General features: G+C 35.6%; 1 non-coding gene across 1 annotated transcript; it reads left to right on the forward strand.

Moving 5' to 3' along the window:
* The first annotated feature begins 4,971 nt into the window (after positions 1–4,971).
* On the forward strand, positions 4,972–5,043 carry TRNAC-GCA (transfer RNA cysteine (anticodon GCA)). Its single transcript has one exon. It is a non-coding gene; the product is annotated as a tRNA-Cys (tRNA).
* The last annotated feature ends 19,947 nt before the right edge of the window (positions 5,044–24,990 follow it).

Genomic DNA, 24,990 nt, shown 5'->3' on the forward strand with positions numbered 1-24,990 from the left:
TAACAATATGTAAGTTTCCTATGAGTTTAGTTTTTTCTTTACATTTATTTTCTTAAGGCAGATTAGATAACCATGAATTCAATCTTGAAACTAGTATGAAGTTTTCAATTTTAATTTAAATCTTCTAATCTCTTCTGGCAAGAGTGGGGAAGGAGGCAAGCTTTGTATAATGCATTAAAGCCACGACTCAACCCCCCAAAATTTACAGTGATGACTAAAACAGGGTAAGTTTCACATTCTTGTTAGAGGAGTGAAACTGAATAGAGTGGTATATTTGGGAACCAGGACCAAACTAAGAGGAAGGGCCTTTGTAGTAAAGGAAAATGTGACTGGCTTTTGTTACAAAGCTATAATAAGGGCCAGGAGTCTAGGTGGAGGTCAGTTCTATGAAGCAGTAATAAATTATAGTGTAAAATTTCCATGGTCTCCTCCCTACTACTGCAATAAAGAATTCATTGCAGTTAAAATTCAAACAAGAATGAAGGATATTCAGCCATCTCTGAGACCCATCATCACCCTATTTTACCTGACAAATACTCAGAACCCAAATCCTCCCATCCAGCCCCACCTAGACCACTGATACATGGAGAGAAGAAATACTCTCCATTCTTCAGTTCAGTAGTCACAAGCAGATCTGAAGGAAAGACAGACAGCAGCAACTACACAGAACTACTTTCTACTGTGGTATGCATGTCAAGTTTAGAGCTAACATCTATCTACCTTTGTCTCTGCCTTGACTTTTAATATGCAAACACAGCTAAGAGATCTGTTCATTCACCATGGTTAGTATTGTATGATAAATTTTGAAAGAAAATTATAAGAAAGAAGATAAGTTACTGGAATAGAATAGTTTCATTCATATGCCTTATCAGAAACAATTTTGACAATATGGCTGTGATTTGGTTCTGTTTTAATTCATATTCCTGAAGTAAGAAAAGGAGAAACACAAGCTTCAACAAATTTTCTTTTCCTCTGTTTGGTGTTGGTGGGAAAGGACCATTATAAACTACTGCAAATTAGTTGCTTCCAGAGTGGTGACTAAAGTTGGTCACGTTTTATAGCAAAAAATAATAATCTTCAGTTCAGTTGCTTAGTCGTGTCTGACTCTTTGAGACCCCATGAACTGCAACACGCCAGGCCTCCCTGTCCATCACCAACTCCCAGAGTTCACTCAAACTCACATCCATCAAGTCTGTGATGCCATCAGCCATCTCATCCTCTGTCGTCCCCTTCTCCTCCTGCCCCCAATCCCTTCCAGCATAGGAGTCTTATCCAGTGAGTCAACTATTAGCATGAGGTGGCCAAAGTATTGGAGTTTCATAAGTTCATAAAACTATAAAACCAGTACTTACTCATGGAAAAATGTGGTAGTGTAAAATGTTAAGTAAACATTATCTTTCTTTCCTATTCCCTTCATGAGACTCTAGTCATATAACCCAAACAGCAGTCATTAATAACGCTTTGAAAGTGAAGTCGCTCAGTCGTGTCCGACTCTTAGCGACCCCATGGACTGCAGCCTACCAGGCTCCTCCATCCATGGGATTTTCCAGGCAAGAGTACTGGAGTGGGGTGCCATTGCCTTCTCCTGCTGCTGCAGCTGCTGCTGCTGCTAAGTCGCTTTAGTCGTGTCCGACTCTGTGCGACCCCATGGACTGCAGCCTACCAGGCTTCTCCATCCCTGGGATTCTCCAGGCAAGAACACTGGAGTGGGTTGCCATTTCCTTCTCCAATGCATGAAAGTGGAAAGTGAAAGTGAAGTTGCTCCCTCATGTCCAACTCTTAGCAACCCCATGGATTGCAGCCCACCAGGCTCCTCCATCCTTGGGATTTTCCAGGCGACAGTACTGGAGTGGGGTGCCATTGCCTTCTCCTAACGCTTTGAAGTGTTTGTCAAAATTTGCCATTCATATACAACATATATAATGATATTGTTTCCACTTAAAGACTGAAATTTAAAACAATATTGAACTTGCTTTTTGAAAATAACATTTAGAAACATAAATGCTTCTATACTTCTATTATCTATTAAACTAAATTAGCAAATAAAAGGCTGCATTTATTTATGGCTCTAGCAAAAATCAATGTTAGAAAGTCACAAATTTAGCTGAAATACAGTCTTTTCAATATTTCAGACTGCCCATGTGGCTTTTTAGTTAGTAATTAAGTTGAGGGAAAATAAATTTCAACTTTTGGCTCAGAAAATATCAAAGAAGAAAACATAAAAATCTAACTCTTCACCCAAAATTAAGTGTATATATTGGTAAATGTAGAAATAAGTATCAACAAGGAATTTTTAAGAGGAATACTATTTTCACTGGAGCTGAAAAATAGTTAAATAGAGATACTGGCTAAATGAAATGAGGAAAAGCTAATGACTCCATTGGTTAGATTCTCTTAGTCCATAAGTTACTCTCCAGAAATTTAAGTGTTTTGACAGGAGCATAAAGCCAGCATCCTGCAGCTGGAACATAGTCCCAGGAGCAGAATTTACACACAGAAGTTTTGGCTCACCATCAAGAAAACTTTTATCCAAATAAATTAAAAAAAAAATTATAGTGCTAGAAAGGACAATAGAATTCCCAAAAGAGATAGAGTATATTCCCCTATATCGAGACATTCCATACCTTACAAAAGAATTTAACTTCCTTGCTTTTCAGAAACACCATTGTTGGTAATTCTCCAATATCTCTGTGTAATGCAGCCCATAGCCTCACATCCTTATGTTTAGAATCATATGGGTTTCTGGAAGTCTAATTGCAACTTATTTCAGCTATAATTCAGCCAATTCATCTTCTGTTGTTAATGAAAGAGAACTGAACACAACCTCGCAGTTCGTTTAGGCTAAGCCTATTATTTGCATATGTCAGTGTGCGATGTTCCCTGGAGAAATATTTTTCCACTTTGCCACAATGCACTTAAAACTTTTAGCCATAACTTTGTAAAAACATCAGCATTATTTGCATATACTGTACGCATCTGGATGACAATACGGTTTTGATCACTGTGCGATCCAGTGACATGGCAGGAAGCCAGAAAAAGCATATAAAGTGGGAGATCTCATCCCTGCATAAGACTATTTACTCTGTAGTGAGGAAGAGGTAAAAGCCATTTCGAAATGTTTGCTGCAGCTTCACAAGAAATAGGCTTGAAATAAAAGAGCTGAAGAGCTTTCATTATGAATGATATCTGGATCTCTTGGTCCCAAAACAAAAATTCTACACAAAGCTCTTAAAGAGCAGCCAAACAAACCCCAGGAGTAAAAAGGCACAGTGGGATAAATGTATGCTCTGCTAAAGGAAATACATTGAAAAACAGAGCTGTAAGTGGGATGGAGCTGAGGAGAAAACATAAAGTATTCACGGGTTGATTTCAGGGAATTCAAAGAAATAAACTTTTATGTGAAGTTGTAAATGAGCCATATGAAGGACCAGGGAAATGGAGAAAATGATCAAAGACCAAAGGGGGGAAAAATACATAGGATATTAACCTTGCAGAAACAGCCTGTTTGATTTAAAGAACACATGAAAATGATCCAGAAAGTAAAGGCAGAAAATAAAATGGGGAAAACAAAGGGCACTGAGATAGAGGATAAAAGGTTTTACAGATAAATAAAGCAGCAATAAGCTTACAAGGGTCACTGTTACCTCTTGAGTGACCAAAAGGCAACTAGGTTATGGATCAAGCAGATAGGATGGGATGTGTCAGCCTCTCTTCTTCCATTAGAAAGTAGAAGGAAGTGTGCTGAAAACACTCTTTTCTTCCAAAGGTAGAGACACTGAAAAGAGAAGTGAAAATTAAGAGTATCTCAAAAATATGTTTAAAAAGAATTCTTAAGCCAGCTAAAACTAGAAATTTGAAGAGACCACTAATAATGGAGGAAGAAATAAACATTTGCATGTACTAGCTAATACAGGAAAATAAAATGTACAGTTAAAGTACATTTTTATATAGGTTGGTGATTCTTTTCTTGCAGGTAAATATAGTAATATTTAGGTACAGTATGAGATGGTTAGTCAAACAAAACTTCCTTTCTATTTAAAATAAATGGAAATGAAAAACAATTGATGATGTTATGTGCCAGCCTGGATGGGAGGGTGTTTGAGGGAGAATGGATTCATGTACATGTATGCTGAGTCCCTTCACTCTTCACCTGAAAGTATCAAAACATTGTTAATTGGCTATAGCCCTACACAAACTGGTTTTGGTGTTAAAAAAAAAAAGAAAGAAAAGAAAAAGAATTGATGAAAACATGTAGTATAGATACATCATTTTTTGGTTTCCTCATAATATAATTTTACTTCAAGTTTGATACAGCTCTAACTTCTTGCATCTATAGTAATGGTACAATCTTGTAACAATGTTGGAAAACTAAATTGTCAATGTAAATCTGGCAGAGGTATCACAGAGTCATGCTTATAAAATATCTTTAACTGCTTACTAAACATTATTACTATTATACCAAATTGCTCAGAAAATTTCTTTGAAATATCTGAATATTTTCTGTTCCTTAAAGTTTCTCTTTAAATTCACTACAAACAAAAGAAATGGCTGTCAATACTATATATCAGCATGGTAAGGTACATAAAAACATATTTACTTTTATACACTGTGCCTCATTTCTGTCAAGTGCACCCAAATGACCAGAAAGCTGTTAGGGGCTTAAATCTGAATAGCACTAGCAAAAGCCAGAATATGTAGGTTATATGCATGCTCTAGTCCATATCTCCAGATCCCATATCTCTCCATATGGCATCACATTTTCCTTCTCATTTTAGAGGAACTGTCTACATTAAATCCAGCATGGTATACAACTCTTACTCAATCCAGCTCATTGAACCCAGACAATAAGGTTGTTTCTATGATTCTTTATCTACCAAAAGCCAGAAAACAAAAAAGAAACTTAGATGTTTTAAAGTTCTCACCACTATTTCAGATTAAAAATAATAACATACTATATATGATTGCAGAGCTTCCCTGGTAGCTCAGATGGTAAAGCGTCTGCCTGCAATGCAGGAGACCTGGGTTCAATCCCCGGGTTGGGAAGATCCCAAGAGAAGGAAATGGTAACCTTCTCTTAATGATTATGTCATATAAATTGAAGAAAGATTACATGATCTTCTGCCATTTTAAATGTGATACCAGTAGCATTTTATTCACAATAGAATGAGAATACTGCAGATATATATCAGAGTTAACAGAAAACTTTGGAAAATAACTTCAAGATACTCTTCAGAGAATCACCTCAAATATCTGTAGAACATTATCTGAAGGAGTGGCTTTACCTTAATGGTAAATTTCACAAGTATTAGGAAATATGCTTTTCAATTGCAGCATAACCATAGTGGAAATGCACATGGTTTCAGGACATCAGTCTTTTCATCTCTCGGCCATGAGGAATTTTACTACCATTCAGAGTGTAAAACTTGAAGAGAAAACCACTGTTGACCCTTCATTTTTCATTTTCTATCAGCAAGTACTCTATTAAAGTAATATGATTTAAACAATCTACACAGCAGCAGTGTTGATTTTAAATTGAGTCAACTTTATAATGCATACATTACCATCAAAGCAAATATTCCAGAATGGGTATGCTAATATAATGCAATACTCTCTTTATATAATTAACAGTATAAACAATTTACCCTGCAATGTCTTGTCATGCAGCTAGTACTGGGTTGGCCAAAAATCTTGTTGATGCTTTTCTGTAAGATGTTATGGAAAATCCCTAACAAACTTTGTGATCAAAACCAATAGATTGTGAATAAATAAACCAATCATTCTCTGTAATGGACAATAAATATCTGATTTCTGCCAAATGTACCCTTAATTACTGTGACCAAATGACACATAGCACCAATTCTTTAGTAACCTTTATTTGTCTATTAGCTTACTATTGGGAATATAAATGGTTGAGAAAGCTATATCTCTTGCAGTGAATGGTGTCATTCAGATATCTCTGGTTTTACTTTGCCTTTTATTCAACCAATTTATCTCTAGCTTGTAAATCATGTATCAGAAATAAATTGGGTTGTAGAATATCCTATTCTCATGTTTTTTCCTACACAAAATCAATTTAATAAGATGTGATGTAAGTCTGCCTTATAAATTACTTAATACTCAGGGAAATTAATAAAAACATAAATTCCTACTAAAACTAGATTTTTAGCCATAAGCAAAATGTTTAATATCCTAGTGAAGTGGAAAACACAATCCTGTCTTTTATTGTGTCACTGCTAATTAATCATAACAGAAATAATGCTATTAGCCAAGGAAAAGAGGCAACGAGTCAGTCAGTCAGTTCAGTTGCTCAGTTGTGTCCAACTCTTTGCAACCCCATGGACTGCAGCAGGCCAGGCCTCCCTGCACATCACGAACTCCCAGAGTTTACCCAAACTCGTGTCAATTGAGTCGGTGATGCCATCCAACCATCTCATCCTCTGTCATCCCCTTCGCCTCCTGCTTTCAGTCTTTCCCAGCATCAAGGTCTTTTCAAATGAGTCAACTCTTCACATCAGGTGGCCAAAGTATTGGAGATTCAGCTTCAACATCAGTACTTCCAATGAACACAGGACTGATCTTCTTTAGGATGGACTGGTTGGATCTCCTTGCAGTCCAAGAGACTCTCAAGAGTCTTCTCCAACACCACAGTTCAAAAGCACCAATTCTGTGATACCCAGCTTTCTTTATAGTCCAATTCTCACATCCATACATGACTACTGGAAAAACCATAGCCTTGACCAGACAGACCTTTGTTGGCAAAGTAATGTCTCTGCTTTCTAATACGCTGTCTAGGTTGGTCATAACTTTTCTTCCAAGGAGTAAGCATCTTTTAATTTCATGGCTGCAGTCATCATCTGCAGTGATTTTGGAGCCCTCAAAAATAAAGTCTGACACTGTTTCCACTGTTTCCCCATCTATTTGCCATGAAGTGACGGGACTGGATGCCAAGATCTTAGTTTTCTGAATGTTGAGCTTTAAGCCAACTTTTTCACTCTCCTCTTTCACTTTCATCAAGAGGTTTTTTAGTTCCTCTTCACTTTTTGCCATAAGAGTGGTGTCATCTGCATATCTGAGGTTATTGATATTTCTCCCTGAAATCTTGATTCCAGCTTGTGCTTCCTCCATCCCAGCGTTTCTAATGATGTACTCTGCATATAAGTTAAATAAGCAGGGTGACAATATACAGCCTTGACGTACTCCTTTTCCTATTTGGAACCAGCCTGTTGTTCCATGTCCAGTTCTAACTGCTGCTTCCTGATCTGCATACAGATTTCTCAAGAGGCAGGTCAGGTTGTCTGGTATTCCCATCTCTTTCAGAATTTTCCACAGTTTATTGTGATTCACACAGTCAAAGGCTTTGGCATAGTCAGTAAAGCAGAAATAGATGTTTTTTTCTGGAACTCTCTTGATTTTTCTATGACACAGCAGATGTTGGCTATTTGATCTCTGGTTCCTCTGCCTTTTCTAAGTCCAGCTTGAACATCTGGAGGTTCATGGCTTACATATTGTTGAAGTCTGACTTGGAGAGTTTTGAGCATTGCTTTGCTAGCATGTGAAATGACTGCAATTGTCCAGTAGTTTGAGCATTTTTGACATTGCCTTTCTTAGGGATTGGAAGGAAAACTGACCTTTTCCAGTCCTGTGGCCACTGCTGAGTTTTCCAAATTTCCTGACATATTGAGTACAGCACTTTCACAGCATCATCTTTTAGTATGCTGGAATTTCATCACCTGGAATTTCATCACCTCCACTAGCTTTGTTTGTCATGATGCTTCGTAAGGCCCTCTTGACTTCACATTCCAGGATGTTTGGCTCTAGGTGAGTGATCACACCATCGTGATTATCTGGGTCATGAAGATCTTTTCTTGTACAGTTCTTCTGTGTATTCTTGCCACCTCTTCTTAATATCTTCTGCATCTGTTATGTCCATACTATTTTTGCCTTTTATTGAGCCCATCATTGCATGAAATATTCCCTTGGTGTCTATAATTTTCTTGAAGAGATCGCTAGCCTTTCCCATTCTATTGTTTTCCTCTATTTCTTTGCACTATCACTGAGAAAAGCTTTCTTATCTCTTCTTGCTGTTCTTTGGAACTCTGCATTCAAATGGGTAAATCTTTCCTTTTGTCCTTTGCTTTTTTCCTCTCTTTTCACAGCAATTTGTAAGGCCTCCTCAGACAACCATTTTGGTTTTTTGCATTTGTTTTTCTTGGGGATGGTCTTGATCCCTGCCTCTTGTACAGTGCCATGAACCTCCATCCCTAGTTCATCAGGCACTCTATCAGATCTAGTCCATTAAATCTATTTCTCACTTCTACTGTTTAGTCTTAAGGGATTTCATTCTGGTCATATATGAATGGTCTATTGTTTTTTCCTACTTTCTTCAATTTCAGTCTGAATTTGGCAATAAGGAGTTCATGATCTGAGCCACAGGCAGCTTCTGGTCTTGTTTTTGCTGACTGTATAGAGCTTCTCCATCTTTAGCTGCAAAGAATATAATCAATCTGATTTCAGTATTGACCATCTGGTGATGTCCATGTGTACAGTCTTCTCTTGTGTTATTGGAAGAGGGTGTTTGCTATGACCAATGTCTTCTGTTGGCAAAACTCTATTAAATTTGCCCTGCTTCATTCTGTACTCCAAGGCCAAATTTTCCTATTACTCCAGGTGTTTATTGACTTCGTGCTTTTGCATTCCAGCCCTTTATAATGAAAAGGACATCTTTTGGGGGTGTTAGTTCTAAAAGGTCTTATACGTCTTCATAGAACCATTCAACTTCAGCTTCTTCAGTGTTATTGGTTGGGGCATAGAAATTACTTTATTTTTGCAACAAATTTTCTTCTCTTCCATTAGTATCTGGATTACCCTTAGTTTGTTATGACGCATTTTTAAACTTCTACCAATTTTACATCATTCCTACCTTTAGATTGATTCACCCTCAAGTAGCAAGACAAGAATGTTACCAACAATAATTTTTTAAAGCCCAGGCATCTTTAGTGTGAGGCAAATCTATGGTTCAAAATATAAAATCTGCTCAACTGATGGGCTCCATGTGGAATGACTCATGTTCATCAACTTTTCTGTGAAGAGTTCAAATAATCATGGACTGAACAGAAGCATGTATTTTAATTCTATAAGAAAATTGTAAGCATTCCTGTGCTATTTCTAAAATTATAATTGATTTTGAATGGGAACACCCTTCATTGCCTTTGACACTGTATGCACTAAATTCAATATTTTGTGTACCATGCTAATATAAAAAATTGATGAGTATAAAATTGAAAAGACATATCTGCTCTTAATACCAGAGGTGTAATTATCTGGAAATCTATGGTTAGAACTATAGATAAGGTTAAGATAAAGGTGTAAACATACCTAGACATTTCAGAAAATATATACTGAATAAGTAAATAGCATACACTATTTGTTTCAAGCTAAATTCATAAAAAATGTAAGATGGCACTAATTTTTTTTTTCCAAGGCTTTGTGGTTATAAGTATTCATTTAACTTAAGTCTGACTTTCAAATGCCAAACACAGAGAATGACATTGTTTCCAGATGTAGCTTTTAACAGATCATGTCTTTAGTAATTAAGTGCAGTCAGATCTGAAAAGACTAGTAATTGAAGCAACATAGATTACAATTTATTGCTGAACAATTCCAGACACAAGAAAGAAAGTAGAATTAAAGAGCTTCAGACATCAGACTCCATGTTCTTAGATGCTGCTTTTATGCCTTAAAGTAACAACATTCGTTTTGTTTAATACACACATACACACAAGTGTGTATGCATGCACAGCTTATACAATAAATAAATAACAAAATTAGTAGAATTGAAGAGATGGGGAAATTACTGGAAATATATCATCCCCTCTGGGGTATCCATTTTTTTAGTGTTACTTTGTTTTGTTGTACATGGATATGATATTATTTAGTGCAGTAACTGTACTTACAGTGAAAACTCATTAGATGTCCACTTTACCCTTCCCTACTTAGTTCAAAGGACAGACAGTTTGACTCCAAACCTGAACATCAGCTCTTAGCTCTTGGCTCTGATGTGCTCAAAATAGTTTATGTGCATGTATAAACTGAACCATCAGAAACAGGACCTCAATCCATTAAAATGTCAGAAGATCAAGTTCACAGTGAGTCAATAGCTAAATTTCCAAGCCCACAGTCTGGATCACTGTCAGAGTCTCCCCATTATTTAGGTGAGTTGATTTACTAATATGGCAGCCAATAAGATTTATGTTCTTGAAGTCTGATTTATGGATTGAATCCACTGTGTCCTACAAACTGTAAATAATATTTACCTACATAGAAACAAAATTTCAAAAAGGTGGCTTTTAAATATAAAAAAAAATACAAAAGTTTTCAAATGTATTGTTCTGCTACAAGGTAGATATCAGAACCATAGGCAAGATTGTTTTACCACACTCTCTAAAAGGACTAAAATGATGAAAATACATTTTTCTATTCTTTATAACTGCCATTTCTCACTTCGATGCTTTTTTAAAACACAACTGACAACCACAGAAGAAAAAAATCATAGTATTTTTTCACTGTATCAGGCTCTTGGGTCTTCCCTGGTGGACCAGTGGTTTACAACTCCGACCTTCCACTGCAGGGAGCGTTAGTTCTATTGTCAGATTTTTGCTTTGTTAATTAAGGAAATGTCAGTCAAAAAGTAAACTGTTTTGATAGAGTTTTAGTCAGATTCCATTCAATTTGAGTAGATTTTTTCATCTTTGCTCAATTAACAGATATTTCATGGATATTATTTTAGTATTTTACTTCTTTGACATGTTGGGCCCATGTGAATAAGAAGGGAGCCAGAACATGTTGCAGAGTTTTAACATGTAAGAGGTCAAGAAACAAAACACAATCTCTGATAACTCACTCTAATCTATATGTTGCCTAGATGCTATTTATTTTTGAGCACCTATTTGGCTTCCAATAAGGAGAATCAAATAATAACATCTTAGTAAGCATAACTGAGGTTCACTAAGCCCTTTGCCAATGTGATACCATTGGTTACTTTGAATATTTAATACATATTATTCTGAATCATAGACTTAAAATTGGTTGGAAAGTCAATAGGTTAGTTTCTAAATGTTTAATAATTTTCAGTGCACTTCTGAAAAGAGGAGTCTTTTTACTGAGTAATAAATGACTATGTTTATTGCCAATATTGATTCATCCTTTAAAAAATATATATATGCTCTTCACTTACAATCAAGAAAACTGAAGCACAAAATTTTGTACACAGATTTGAGCATGAAGTCATATATGTGGTGAGAAATATAATTAATTTTACAGTAATTTATTAAATCACCATTTTAAATATATTTCATTCTAACTAAAATCAAGTTAAATCTCAAAGAGTCAGACATGACTGAGCAACTGAACTGAAAATCAAGTTTGAAAACAAGCTATCTTACATATAAAGTATACAACAAAGAAGCTACTAAAGATCACTAAGGGCAATAACATGAATTTTTAAAAGATAAATATTTTTTCTACCTTGATATTTTTATACTTAGAAAGCTATTACCAGAACCATCTTTAGAATAAATAGAGAATAAATTTGGCCTAAAATACATTAATTTGCTTTACTATAGAATCATGCCACAAAAGCCTGTTAGTATCTTTTAAATTGAATCACACATATTGTAATTAATTGATTGATACTTATTATAGATAAATTCATAAAACTGAGGCTGAACTAAATTATGTTTCAGACAATGCAAAGTTAACTTCTAGGCTTCCATGATGTTGGGTGAACCGTTATAATGAGATGGTTGTTCTTCATCTTTCTAAGGTGCAGCAGAAGATAATCAGAATGCGTTTTCAAGAGTTCTTATTTACTTTCCCCTTGAAATGAAGCTGGCAATGGTAGTCAGTCCTTGGCTATTGTTAAGTTTATGCAAAAAAGTTGATGAATGAATGAATATGTAACTTTTGCTCTTAAAAAGGTCTTATAAAAAACAGTGTTTCACTTAGGAAGGTTTTTTGATGTCATTACTAATTCACTTTTATTGCAGTCTAAATTCTCAGAAAGCCTACTGAAATATTCCAATCAAATATGTCATAATGAATGTATTTCACACAAGCATATTTATGTTATTCCTTCTGATGAGTGAAAGTTATTGTTTAACTCTTATTCCAAAAACTTCATCATACTTTAGATCTGATAAAAAGGTGACTATTGAGGATATTAAGATAAGACATCTATTACTGAAACTATTGTGATAGACTTGATAGGAAAGCCTCTTTGACACACATCTTCAGTACATGACAATGTCAAAATAATTTCCCAAGGCAGATTAGATCTTGCCATGAACACCAACATAAAACACATAATGCCTTAAAACATCATAACAGCAAACTGTATATTGTTTTTCATTTCATGCTCCTTAAACACTGGACTCATTTTCTGAGTCAATCTTCTTTATTCCTCAATACGCCTTGGCAGATAGTTTTCTTTCATGCTATTTGTAAGGAGAATTCTTTTGCTTATCTTTAAGATACTTCATTTTTCCTTTGGCTTCCCTTGAATTTTTTTAATAAGAAAAAAAGTTGAATCAAACATATTTGAATTTGTATAATATGTCTTAAATATCTTGGTCATAAATAAATACCTAAAATAATGTATGAGTATATTTTAATCTATAAATACATTAATAGGGTACATATTTAGGCATTATTTACCCTATAATGTATTTATATGATATAAATATATATCTGTACATTTTGCCCAACTCATCTTTCTTATCACACTCACTAGCAAAGTTTGCTTTAAATTTCTTATGCAAAATCCATTTTTTTACTTCATTATAATCAAAGTAAGCATTAATTACGTATGCTATGTAACTAATTCTAATCCCACCAATGCTTGTTGTTCCAGTTGTTCCACTTTGAGAATTTTGGCTAACAGTGAGGTGTCCAATGGAAAATACTGGATGCTGCACAATGAAAGAGAAATTTGCAATGATTGGCACTCAAAGCCAAGATGAGACCTAGAGATTTATCCAGAGTAGGTGCTCAATAAGTTTATTATTATTCATTATTACCACCTACATTTTATGTTTTCAAATACTGTGACATTTACAATGCATGTTTCTGCAAAAATCATTATTTGTTATTATATATATTTATTGAAAAATTTCTGAAACATCAAGACAGATAATCTGTCCAGATTGTCTTAGTTTCCTCTGCCAGGGTCAATTTCATAGCCAAAGACATAACTCCTTATCACTTGATCAGTTACCAATTACATGTAATAGAAAAATCAAATAAATAAATTTAATTGAGAACACTAACACATAGAGAAATAGTGATTTCATCCCAGGTTACATTAATTTTTTTTTCTTTTTTTTTAAATTTTATTTTATTTTTAAACTTTACATAATTGTATTAGTTTTGCCAAATATCAAAATGAATCCGCCACAGGTATACATGTGTTACCCATCCTGAACCCTCCTGCCTCCTCCCTCCCCATACCATCCCTCTGGGTCGTCCCAGTGCACTAGCCCCAAGCATCCAGTACGATATCAGGTTACATTTAAAAAAACAAACAACAACAACAAAAAGGCAGAAAGTGATTCCAGTAGTGCCAACACCAAACCTTTCTCTCCACTAGATACATTTCTAAGATGAATTATTTCTCTGTGCTCTAGGACAAAAAGTGGTGGGGAAGGAGATGCAGAGCTGGAGCTCAGTGCCTAGCATCTGAAAATGTACATATCTCTCATGTCAAAACTCAAGCAATGCAAAAGTCTCTGCTACCAGCTAACAAGTTCAAAGAAGGATGGTCTTTGTGCTATTGTGTTATTTTCTCCTGAAATAAGAGCACCTTATCAAGAAAATAATTACTTGTTTAGGGATTTGCTTTTAACTGATCAATCAGCTCCCAGACTGATTGACCATGAATGTGTCTCTAACTGTAAGGGAGTCTTTAGATCCCCTACAATAGGAAATGGCAACCCACTTCAATATTCTTGCCTCGAAAATCTCACGAACAGAGAATGGGCATGCTACAGTCCATAGGGTCTCAAAGAGTCAAATATGACTGAGTGTCTGAGCACAGACTCTTTGATTCTTCACTAGACTGCATAGATGCAACTATATTTACATATCCACTATTGTCCTTGCTGCCTCCTCTTATTGCCCATCCTGGGATTGTTAAATTGATTACAAAATTGACACACTGAAGAGCTATCCTTACCATCAGTTTTTGAAGACACAGCTGTCACTGGAGCATTAGAGAATATACTATTCAATAATGTGGCTATGCTATTCTCATTGCAATTCTCATCCACAGAAAATAAAGCTATTTACTCATTTGTCTTGGTCAAAGTACATCTTTACCTCAGTTGTTCAGTTCAGTTCAGTCACTCATTCGTGTCCGACTCTTTGCGACCCTATGAACCACAGCACGCTATTGTTGAAAAATTAGATTGATATTTTAAGGGTCAAAAATATAGTTCAGCTTAATAAATTTATCTAAAGCCTACTGATTTGATACTGAGTCACTTCATATATATCATACTATAATGATTAAAAGCATAGATTCTAATATTAGGCCTGCCTGTTTTCCAAGTCCAGTTCTCTGCCTATCCAGTGTGACTTTAAGCAAATTACTTAACAAATTCATAGTATCATTTTATTCACTTTTTAAAAATTTTGTTTGTTTATTTGTTTATGGCTGTACTGGGTCTTCATTGTTCCACAGGCTTTTTCTAGTTGCAGCAAGCAGGGGCTGCTCTCTCGTTGTGGTGTGAGGACTTCTCTTGCAATGGCTTCTCTTGTTGTAGAGCACCAGCTCTAGGACGAGTGAGCTTCAGTAGTCATGGCTCATGGGCTCAGTAGTTGGGGCTCTCAGACTCTAGAACACAGACTCAATAGCTGTGGAGCACAGGCTTAGTTGCTCTGAGGTATGTAGGATCTTCCCAGAAGAAGGATGGAACCTGTGTCTCCTTCATTGGCAGGCAGATTCTTTACCAAGAGCCACAAGAGAAGCCCCCCTTTACTTTTAAAGTGAGAATATTAATGGTCCTTACTTCATAGAATTATTTTAGATATCAAATGAGTTAATATTTGTAAAGTAATTAGAACAGTACCTGGACTAAAAGTATTTGTTAGATTTTAAATTAAAGTTTGTGAGGTAGGGGACATGGGGGAGAGGTACTAACTCCATTTTATAGATACAGTAATTAACAAATTGATCAAAAATTAATCCATTCATTCATCAGATTATATTGTAACTTTACATTCTGGGTACTATAGCTACTGAAAGTATTTTACAGAATAGTGGAGTAGTCAGGATTTTTAATTATTTTTATGAAAAATGATAAAGAAGCACAGAGAAAAAAGTAGTCTGAATGGCAACTCAGAAAAGTGTTTTTAAATGACAAGCACTGAAATTCAGGATCTCTGTATTATTACAATCACCAGCATATCTGCCTATTTATATTTAGCACAATCTAAGTGGTTATTAAAACAATGCAGATATTTGAGAAAAACTGAGCCTCCTGGAAAAGGCCATTTTTGTAAACTACCTCTTACCTGAGGAAAGGATCAATGATTGGGAGAAATAATCTGGAGACAATCAAATTGTGGTGCTACAGCTTTAGTTTTCTACCTATTCTATTTTCTGAAAAGAAAGTAATGAATTTAAGATGTGATGGAAAGCAAAAGATAAGAGAGCTAAACTACTAGCCAAGCAGAAGTATATGGCATTGCATAAAAGCAAGGATTCTAAAGTTTGACTCCCTGGGTTCAAGACACAGTTTTGGCATTCTTATACTCCATGACCTAGACAAGTAACTTTACTTCAGCGTGTACTGTTTCTTCAACTGTTAAATGATGTTAAGAAGAACATTGTTCTTTTTCTTTGGTTGCAAACAGTACAAGCATGATATAAAAGATATGTTTCATAAATTATATATAACAAATATAGGTTTGTTACTAAAAAATAGCCTCTGAAGTAAGATTGTCTGGATTTGAATTCTGGCTCCAGCAACTACAGTATGTAAAAAGTTTATAAGTGTTACTTAATCACTCTACAACAATCAAGAAGGATATTTTTTAAATCTACATATGTTAAAACATATTGTTGTGATAGAGTAAAAAATTGTGTTTAATTTACCTTAAAAAAACAACGCTGCTCCAATTCATCAGACTATAAAAATAATCCCATATTTAGTAGCTTAAAACAAAAGTAGACAAGCTTCTACAAGTCCTTGTAGGATTGGAAATACTGCTAAGATCATCTCTTGAAAATTATAATTTACCACTGTCTGTTCTCTGGTCATAATAATTCATGTCCCTCTCATGTGCAAAATGCAATCTTCCCTTCCCCAAAATCCCCCAAAGTCTTATCCCATTATGGAATTTGTTTCAGTATTGAAGTCTAGGATCTTCTAGCTCAGTTTCAATTGTAGATTGAAGCTCCTCAGGTAACACTTGTCTAGTATAACTTCTAGAGAATAGTCCTGTTGATTTGAAGTCCTGTTGATCTGAAACTAAAACAACAAGCTACCTGACCCAGACAACCCCCAGATACCATGGTTAGACATGCCATAGATTCTTTAGTTTAAAAATAAAAATATAAGACACTAAGAAATCACAGGTCCACAGAAATTCTAAATCCCAGTTGGAGACAGTTTGACAGGAATCATTCTCCATAGCTATTGGTTTTGCCCCCTTGGCTTTTGGGCTTTCCTGGTAGCTCAGATGCTAAAGCATCTGCCTGCAAGAGACCTGGGGTTCAATCCCTGGGTAGGGAAGACATGGCAAGCCACTCCAGTATTCTTGTCTTGAGAATTTTAAGGATAGACGAGACTGGTGGCCTACAGTTCATGGGGCTGCAAAGAGTCAGGCACGACTGAGCGACTAACACTCTGGGTTTTTGGTAATCTCCTCTAAATTATTTTCCATTTGACATTAAAAAAATTGTTGGCATTTGCAGATGAATAATTCTTTCAGCTTGCATTCTAGCTACAGAATTTTGAGGACCCAAAGGCCTCTTTTCATTTGACATTACTTCTGTATATTTTAGTTCAAGCTGGCAGTGCTTTCACTAATATTATTCTCTTGAAGAATCTATGGATTTCTTATAAATCTTATCATAGTTTAATCCATTAGATAAAATCTACATTCATAAATCTTGAAATAAGGCTTTATGTATTATGGGCTTTCAAAGATGATATTTTATGACAATGTCTCTTATGATCTTAGGAGCTTTATTTCTTAACAAAGAGGATCTATGAGATATGAAAAAGAATTTATCTAATCAAAGTACTACTTTAAATCCTTCTAAACTTTTAACAAGGGGATATACAGTTACATCCATGTTTTTAAGACAATAAACTGATACAATCTTTGCCTAAAAGCCATTGTTTAAACTTAGTATTGCTTCCCTCTGGAGAGGTTGGGAATGGGGAACAAATTTTTTTCAAACTTGACAAGTACTTGTTCATTTGTATTTACTAGTTCCTTCTCAGCCTATGGGCTTCCCTGATATCTCAGTTGGTAAAGAATCCACATCTAATGCGGGAGACCCTGGTTCGATTACTGGGTCAGGAAGATCTGCTGGAGAAGGGATAGGCTACCCACTTCAGTATTCTTGGGCTTCCCTTGTAGCTCAGCTGGTAAAGAAACCACCTGCAATGCAGGAGACCTGGGTTTGATCCCTGGGTTGGGAAGATCCCCTGGAGAAGGGAAAAGGCTACCCACTCCAGTATTCTGTCCTGGAGAATTCCATGGACTGTATAGTCCATGGGGTTACAAAGAGTCCGACATGACTGAGTGACTTTCACTTTCTCAGCCTATAGTTTTCGTCTTGAATTTTATAATAAGCTGTGAGAAAAAGCCAGGAAGCACCATTATCACTCTACCTGAAATCTCCTTAGGTAGGTCATCAGTTCATTGGTTATATTTTCTATGTTACTATAGGCAATTATTGTGAAACTTTCCACCACTATACAAGTTTCCTCTAGTCTCTAGTTTCCAATAATATGTTACTTTCCTTTAAGGTATTATCAACAGCCAACTCACATGTCATCAGGTTTTTACCTTTTATTCTTCTGGCTTTTGCCTGCCCCCATAGTCCTAGATTCACATGACTAAGTCTTACATACTTCTTGTTAAAAATAGATAGATATTTGTATCTATCATCTATCTATCCATGTATCTCTGTGTCTCCTTCAGTGGCAATCAGATTCTTTACCACTGAGCCACCAGGGAAGACCCCAAGATAGATATATAGATAGATAAAAATTAATATCTACAGATATATATTCTGGTCATCTATTGCTACTCAATTAACCGTGATTTATTTTCTGTATTTTTAGAACTGTCCCTCCGAGCATTAGTCAATTCCTACAGATACAAAACAACTCACCCTTGAGTGTGCCTTTCAAATGAAAATATAGCAATCTAGAGCTACGACAAAACTAGACAGCATATTAAAAAGTAGATACATAACTTTGGTGACAAAGGTCTTTATAGTCAAACTATGGTTTTTACAGTAATCATGTGTGGATGTGAGAGTTGGACAATAAAGAAGACTAAGCGATGAAGAATTGATGATTTTGAATTGTGGTCCTGGAGAAGACTCTTGAAGTCTCTTGGACAGCAAGGAGATCAAACCAGTCTATCCTAAAGGAAATCAACCCTGAATAGTCTTTGGAAGGGCTAATGCTGATGCTGATGCTGAAGTTCCAATACTTTGATCACCTGATGCAAACAGCCATCTCATTAGAAAAGGCCCTGCTGCTGGGAAAGATTGAAGGCAGACAGAGAAGGGGACAACAGAGGATAAGATGGTTGGATCTTGTGATGGTTGGATGGCATCACCAACTCAATGGATATGAGTTTGAGCAAACTTAGGGAGATAGTGAAGGACAGGGAACCCTGGCATACTTCAGTCCATGGGGTCGCAAAGAGTTGGACAGTACTTAGTGACTGAACAACAAGAGCCTACACAACTAAGAACAGCATCTCTGCCATAGAGTCCACCACAGTTATTCAAACTAGTCAATCTTAAATCCACTTACTCTATCCATTCCTTCCTATGGAACCAAAATAAAGTCTCTTGCCCACACTTCCCCTTACTCTTTATGCTTGTGAGATCCTGGTGTTTCCCCATGTGGCTTTCTGTGGCACTGCAGACCACCTTCTCTTGGGAATTGTTTATATGAATCTTTTTGATGGCAGTCCTCTTTTGCTCTTTTGGCCTTGCCATCAGTTCAGTTCAGTTCAGTCGCTCAGTCGTATCCAACTGTTTGCGACCCCATGAATCTCAGCACACCAGGCCTCCCTGCCTATCACCAACTCCCAGGGTTCACTCAAACTGTCCTTCGAGTCGGTGATGCCATCCAGCCATTTCATCTTCTGTTGTTCCCTTCTCTTCCTGCTCCCAATCCCTCCCAGCATCAGAGTCTTTTCCAATGAATCAACTCTTCTCATGAGGTGGCCAAAGTATTGGAGTTTCAGCTTTAGCATCAGTCCTTCCAATGAACACACAGGACTGATCTCCTTTAGAATGGACTGGGTGGATCTCCTTGCAGTCCGAGGGACTCTAAAGAGTCTTCTCCAACACCCTAAATACTAATAAAATTTGCATTTAAAGAAACAATTACATAACAGATAATACCAAATAGTAGTAACTTAAAATAGCACATTAGCTTGCCTTACCAAACTGAATTTGGCAAGGTGCATAGTTTAGCTTATAAATTAGTAGATGTGGCAGTTTGGGAAGAACATGTGGGGTCAGAATAGTGAGGAAGACATTTCTGAGAAATAAAATTACCCACATAGTTCCCAATTTGAGAAAAAAGCTGAACTCAAGTGCATCTTTCATCTCCCTATACGGGTAATTCTACAAAATAAGCCAAGTAAAATGCTTGAAGTTCACTATAAAAATTAATAATACCTGTAAAAAATCAGATATCTGAAATATTGTTAACTTTTGAGTTAAAATTAATTAATTTGGTTCATGAGACATTCCTGTTGCAACTATTTAAAATACTTAACGCTTCAATTCTGTTTTAGTATATGACTTTTCTCCTATACAAATATGTTAGATCACTTGTATAGATTGGGAGAACTGTCCCTTTTTAATCTATACCTATATGATGAGTTACATTTCTAAAATATTTTTACTTAATCCTTCTCTTTGCCAAATTATTTTTTTCACTACAAATTCACAAATACTAATTTATTATCCAACATGCTTAAAAATGGGACTCAATAAAATGGAATCTTCCTGGTAATTAAAGTTTTCATCTTGAGAGCAATCCTTTAATTAATTCAACAGGTGAAAGTAAACAGTGAGTAAACAGTGGCTTTCCTTACAATTTGGTAAATAGGCTAATACAGATCATCTTTTTTTCTTAATTCTGAATTTATCTTTCCATAGTTTGAGATTTACAGATGTCTGATTTCAAAATAGGGCTTGATGCTACATATATTAAATTACATTTAGTTTTCCTGGTGAGGTTGGGAATTTTATTCCATCTCTAGAAATAACCAAACATTTCCAGGGGGTGTTGCAGCAGTAATCAATTAGCCATTCAGAGAATTACTGTTCTAATAAAAATTTAATTAGTTTCTGTTTCTTCCTGTCTTAAGTGGTTGTTAGTGTTATCATCAGTATCATCTAGTAGATTCTGAGATTTTTATTTTTTCATATTTTCTTTTTTTGTTGTTGTTTAATTTTTTTTTTCATATTTTCAAGAAGAAACATCTGGGGTAAAGCAATGCTCTGATTAGGCAAAAGTTATGTTTTTTTCTTTGGGAATTCTCCATTTATAAGTTGCTTACTTTTGATAATGAATGTTATAAATATATGTTTAACCACAAATTTAGCTAATTGATTAGTAGAAAATGAAATATTTAACCACAAATTTAGCTAATTAATTAGTAGAAAATGAAATAAAATTTAAAAGAATGCTTTTTTGTTATTATTTATATACTCAACTTTGCAAATATAACAATACAATGCATAATTGCTGAATTCTTGATTTGGATGGAAAAAACACACACAAAAAAATTTTAAATCATTATAAGAACTCTGATTTAATGCTATCTACACACAATTTCCTTAAAATGATAAAACTGGTCATTGTTAACCTGTTATTGGAATTTACTGGTGGTTATATGAAGGGTTGAATTGCTATGTTTTGAAGTATATCCTGAAGAAGAAAAAAAAAATCTTTGTAAACAATAGAAATTATCTATTTAATTTGTAAAAAAATAATAATGTAAGTGGAACTCTGAAAACTGAACTTTGACCTGTGGAAAATAAACTGAAGCAGAACAAATGGTATACTACAAGCCACATTTGAGAGTTTAGCACTAGGTGAGTTCCATAGAAGATAATCATAGCTGTGCAACAGTGTTATCTAATCATGTCAACAGGAGAACATGGATTCCTTTTAATAGGATCACTTTTGTTTCAGGCAATTCAATATAGAGCAATTGATAATTCAGCATGTATTCAGGCACTCTGTTGAGTCAAGGATTTGCGTTTTTATTTCAAATGGGGTCACATGTAGCTAAAATATTTTAAAAGAATTAATGGTTTTCTGATCATTTAGATTCTAGAATGTCCATTAATCTATATTTTTGAAACACAAAATAAGCATAATTAATGATTAATGATAATAATTATAAAATTTTATCTGACTTTTCTTGAAACCCTTCTTATTCTGGGCTTTCTTGAAGCAGCAGTTCCATATTATTGAATTGGTGGAAGCAAGGGCTGTCCTCATTCTGCTGCCTTTCTGTTTCTACACTGACTCTCTTAGGTCGTGAATTTTCACATCCTCAAATGGAGAATGTGTGCATGCATGCTAAGTTGGTTCAGTTGTGTCTGACTCTGCATCCCTGTGGACTGTAGCCCACCAGTGTTCTCTGTCCATGGGATTCTCCAGGCAAGAATACTGAAGTGGGTTGTCATGCCATCCTCCAGCAAATGGAAAATATCCTTCCTCTATGTTGATATCAATGAGAAAGAGAATATTCAGGGAGGTACGAATAAACCATATTCAATCAGATATTATTGCCTTGCAAGCAACCTACCGAAAAAAACAAAAATACTAATTTTTTTTTAAAAGAGTCGCAAAATTTAACTGGCTTACTAAATCTCATAATTATGCTAAACTAAACACTCTTCAGACCCCACATTAATATCAATCTATGCAGATGACACTGCACTTATAGCAGAAAGTGAAGAGGAAGTAAAAAGCCTCTTGATGAAAGGGAAAGAGGAGAGTGAAAAAGTTGGCTTAAAGCTCAACATTCAGAAAACAAAGATCATGGCATCCAGTCCCATCACTTCGTGGGAAATAGATGGGGAAACAGTGGAAACAGTGTCAGACTTTATTTTTTTGGGCTCCAAAATCACTGCAGGTGGTGATTGCAGCCATGAAATTAAAAGACACTTACTCCTTAGAAGGAAAGTTATGACCAACCTAAATAGCATATTAGAAAGCAGAGACATTACTTTGTCAGCAAAGGTCCATCTAGTCAAGGCTATGGTTTTTCCAGTGCTCATGTATGGATGTGAAAGTTGGACTGTGAAGAAAGCTGAGCACTGAAGAACTGATGCTTTTGAACTGTGGTGTTGGAGAAGACTTTTGAGAGTCCCTTGGACTGCAAGGAGATCCAACCAGTCCATCCTAAAGGATATCAGTCCTGGGTGTTCTTTGGAAGGACTGATATTAAAGCTGAAACTTCATTACTTTGGCCACCTCATGCAAAGAGTTGACTCATTGGAAAAGACCCTGATGCTGGGAGGGATTGGGAACAGGAGGAGAAGGGAACAACAGAGGATGAGATGGCTGGATGGCATCACCGACTCGATGGACATGAGTTTGGGTGAAATACGGGAGTTGGTGATGGACAGGGAGGCCTGGCATGCTGCAATTCATGGCGTCACAAAGAGTCGGACAGGACTGTGCAACTGAACTGAACTGAACTGGCAACCCACTCCAGTATTCTTGTCCGGAGAATCCCATGGAGGGAGGACCCTGGTAGGCTACAGTCCACGGAGTCGCAAAGAGTGGGACACAACTGAGCTACTTCATTTTTCTTTTTTTTTTTTTTTATATTATAGACTCATAGAATAAATACAGAGAAATTATTTCCTAAATTATTTATAAGGAGTCTATAAAAACTTAAAGCATAGATAGAAAGTTGAGAATATTCAACTCAATTGTAATCAAAATACGAGCCTGCAGATGCAAGAACTGGAAAGAAACCAAAATATTACACAAGAGACTGGATGACTTTGAAAATAAGTGCAATGGAATATATTCTATTGGAATGAAACCAATTTACTCCCGCAGATAATCTAAGGAAATGATCATTGAGAACTATGTCTCTACCAGACTTAGCAACAAGCACAAACTTATTTAAACCAATTCTTCCAGATGTCCACCAGTGGGCACAAAGCCAGAAAATCATATGGTATGACCTGAGCGCCAAAGAAAAACCTTAAAAAGCACCATAAACAGAAAAAAAGGGCCGTTGATCTTAATGTCATACAACAGATGGCAATAAATGTAGAAACAAATATTTTGTACACCTTGTGCCAAGGTTGGAGAGGAAAGGAGGCAATAAACATTCTCATTTGTGGTAAGAGTGTATTGCTGTCATGTCAAATCTAGAATATTCTGCAGTACTTTTCAAAATAGAGTAAAACACTGAGAAATAAATCTATTTTAAACCAGATCATACATTTTAATTGAGCAAAATTATTTACAGTGAGCCACGTTTCTCTGCCTATGGTTAAAACATATACAGGGTTTGATGTTGTTCATAAAACCATCTCTAAGGGTAATAAGTAATACAGTGAAAGCAATAATGTACAGAATTTACTCTATTCATAGGATAAATGATGTAGTTTTTGACTTAACATTTTACTTCTTTACTTCATAATTTTCATAATTTATTTAGAACCCACTGTATACAGAGTTGAGTACCAAGATTTATGTTTTTCTTGTTGTTCGCTGCAGATAAGCAATGAAATAAAACAGGTACAGATGGTGTAAGACTACAGTGGACCAGTTTAACCCCATTTTCCAATATGAATTGACAGCAACATATAATTTATTCTCAGTGACCCAGACACAGAGTGTCCATAGAATCAGTTAATAATGTCCACTGGTACTTTGGCACTAAAGATACTACCTTCCAGTCATCTGTTGGCATGTATTCAGAGAAGGTAAACTAATGGTGATATTACTCAGAAGAAAATGTGAATAAAAAATATATGTATAGAACAACTAGAAAAACAAACAATGCATACCAGAACAAAACAGCAAAGCCTTTGATTTATTTATTGTTTTGACTATGTGCCACTGCTTTCCAATGTGTTTTCTAATTAGTGTGCAACAACAAACACAATACACGAAATGATTCCTGAAGGGCACACACACTGCACAGACTATCTTTATGCTCGTAACAGTTTCTTTCTAGAAGAGTACACTAAAACTTATTGAAGCTACCTAAATTGAGAAAAGTCATACAACCAATGAGCCACCAGACAGAAATTTTAAATTATCCATATATATTATTAATCAGATGGACGTGAGTCTCAGTGAACTCTGGGAGTTGGTGATGGACAGGGAGGCCTGGCGTGCTGCGATTCATGGGGTCGCAAAGAGTCAGACACGACTGAGCAACTGATCTGATCTGAAGGAAAACCTAAGGAACACTCTGTGTACCTAACTCTGAAATAATTATGAGTAAGACCTGTTGTGTTCATTTTATCCACAGCATTATGTTGTTGGAAATCATTAAGATATCCAGTGGGGATTATTAAAGTTCTCCCCAGATATTTTACCAGATATCAATATCAATGACTTGTTAGGATACACATGGTTTTAAAATTGAGTATTGTCCTTGAAGGCTTAATTAGGCCAGATGGTTGATTCAAATGGACTGTATTTCTAAGCTGAAAAACAACCAATACTTTTG

The sequence above is a fragment of the Bubalus kerabau genome, chromosome 7 (assembly GCF_029407905.1).
Source record: "Bubalus kerabau isolate K-KA32 ecotype Philippines breed swamp buffalo chromosome 7, PCC_UOA_SB_1v2, whole genome shotgun sequence".
Lineage (NCBI taxonomy): Eukaryota > Metazoa > Chordata > Mammalia > Artiodactyla > Bovidae > Bubalus > Bubalus kerabau.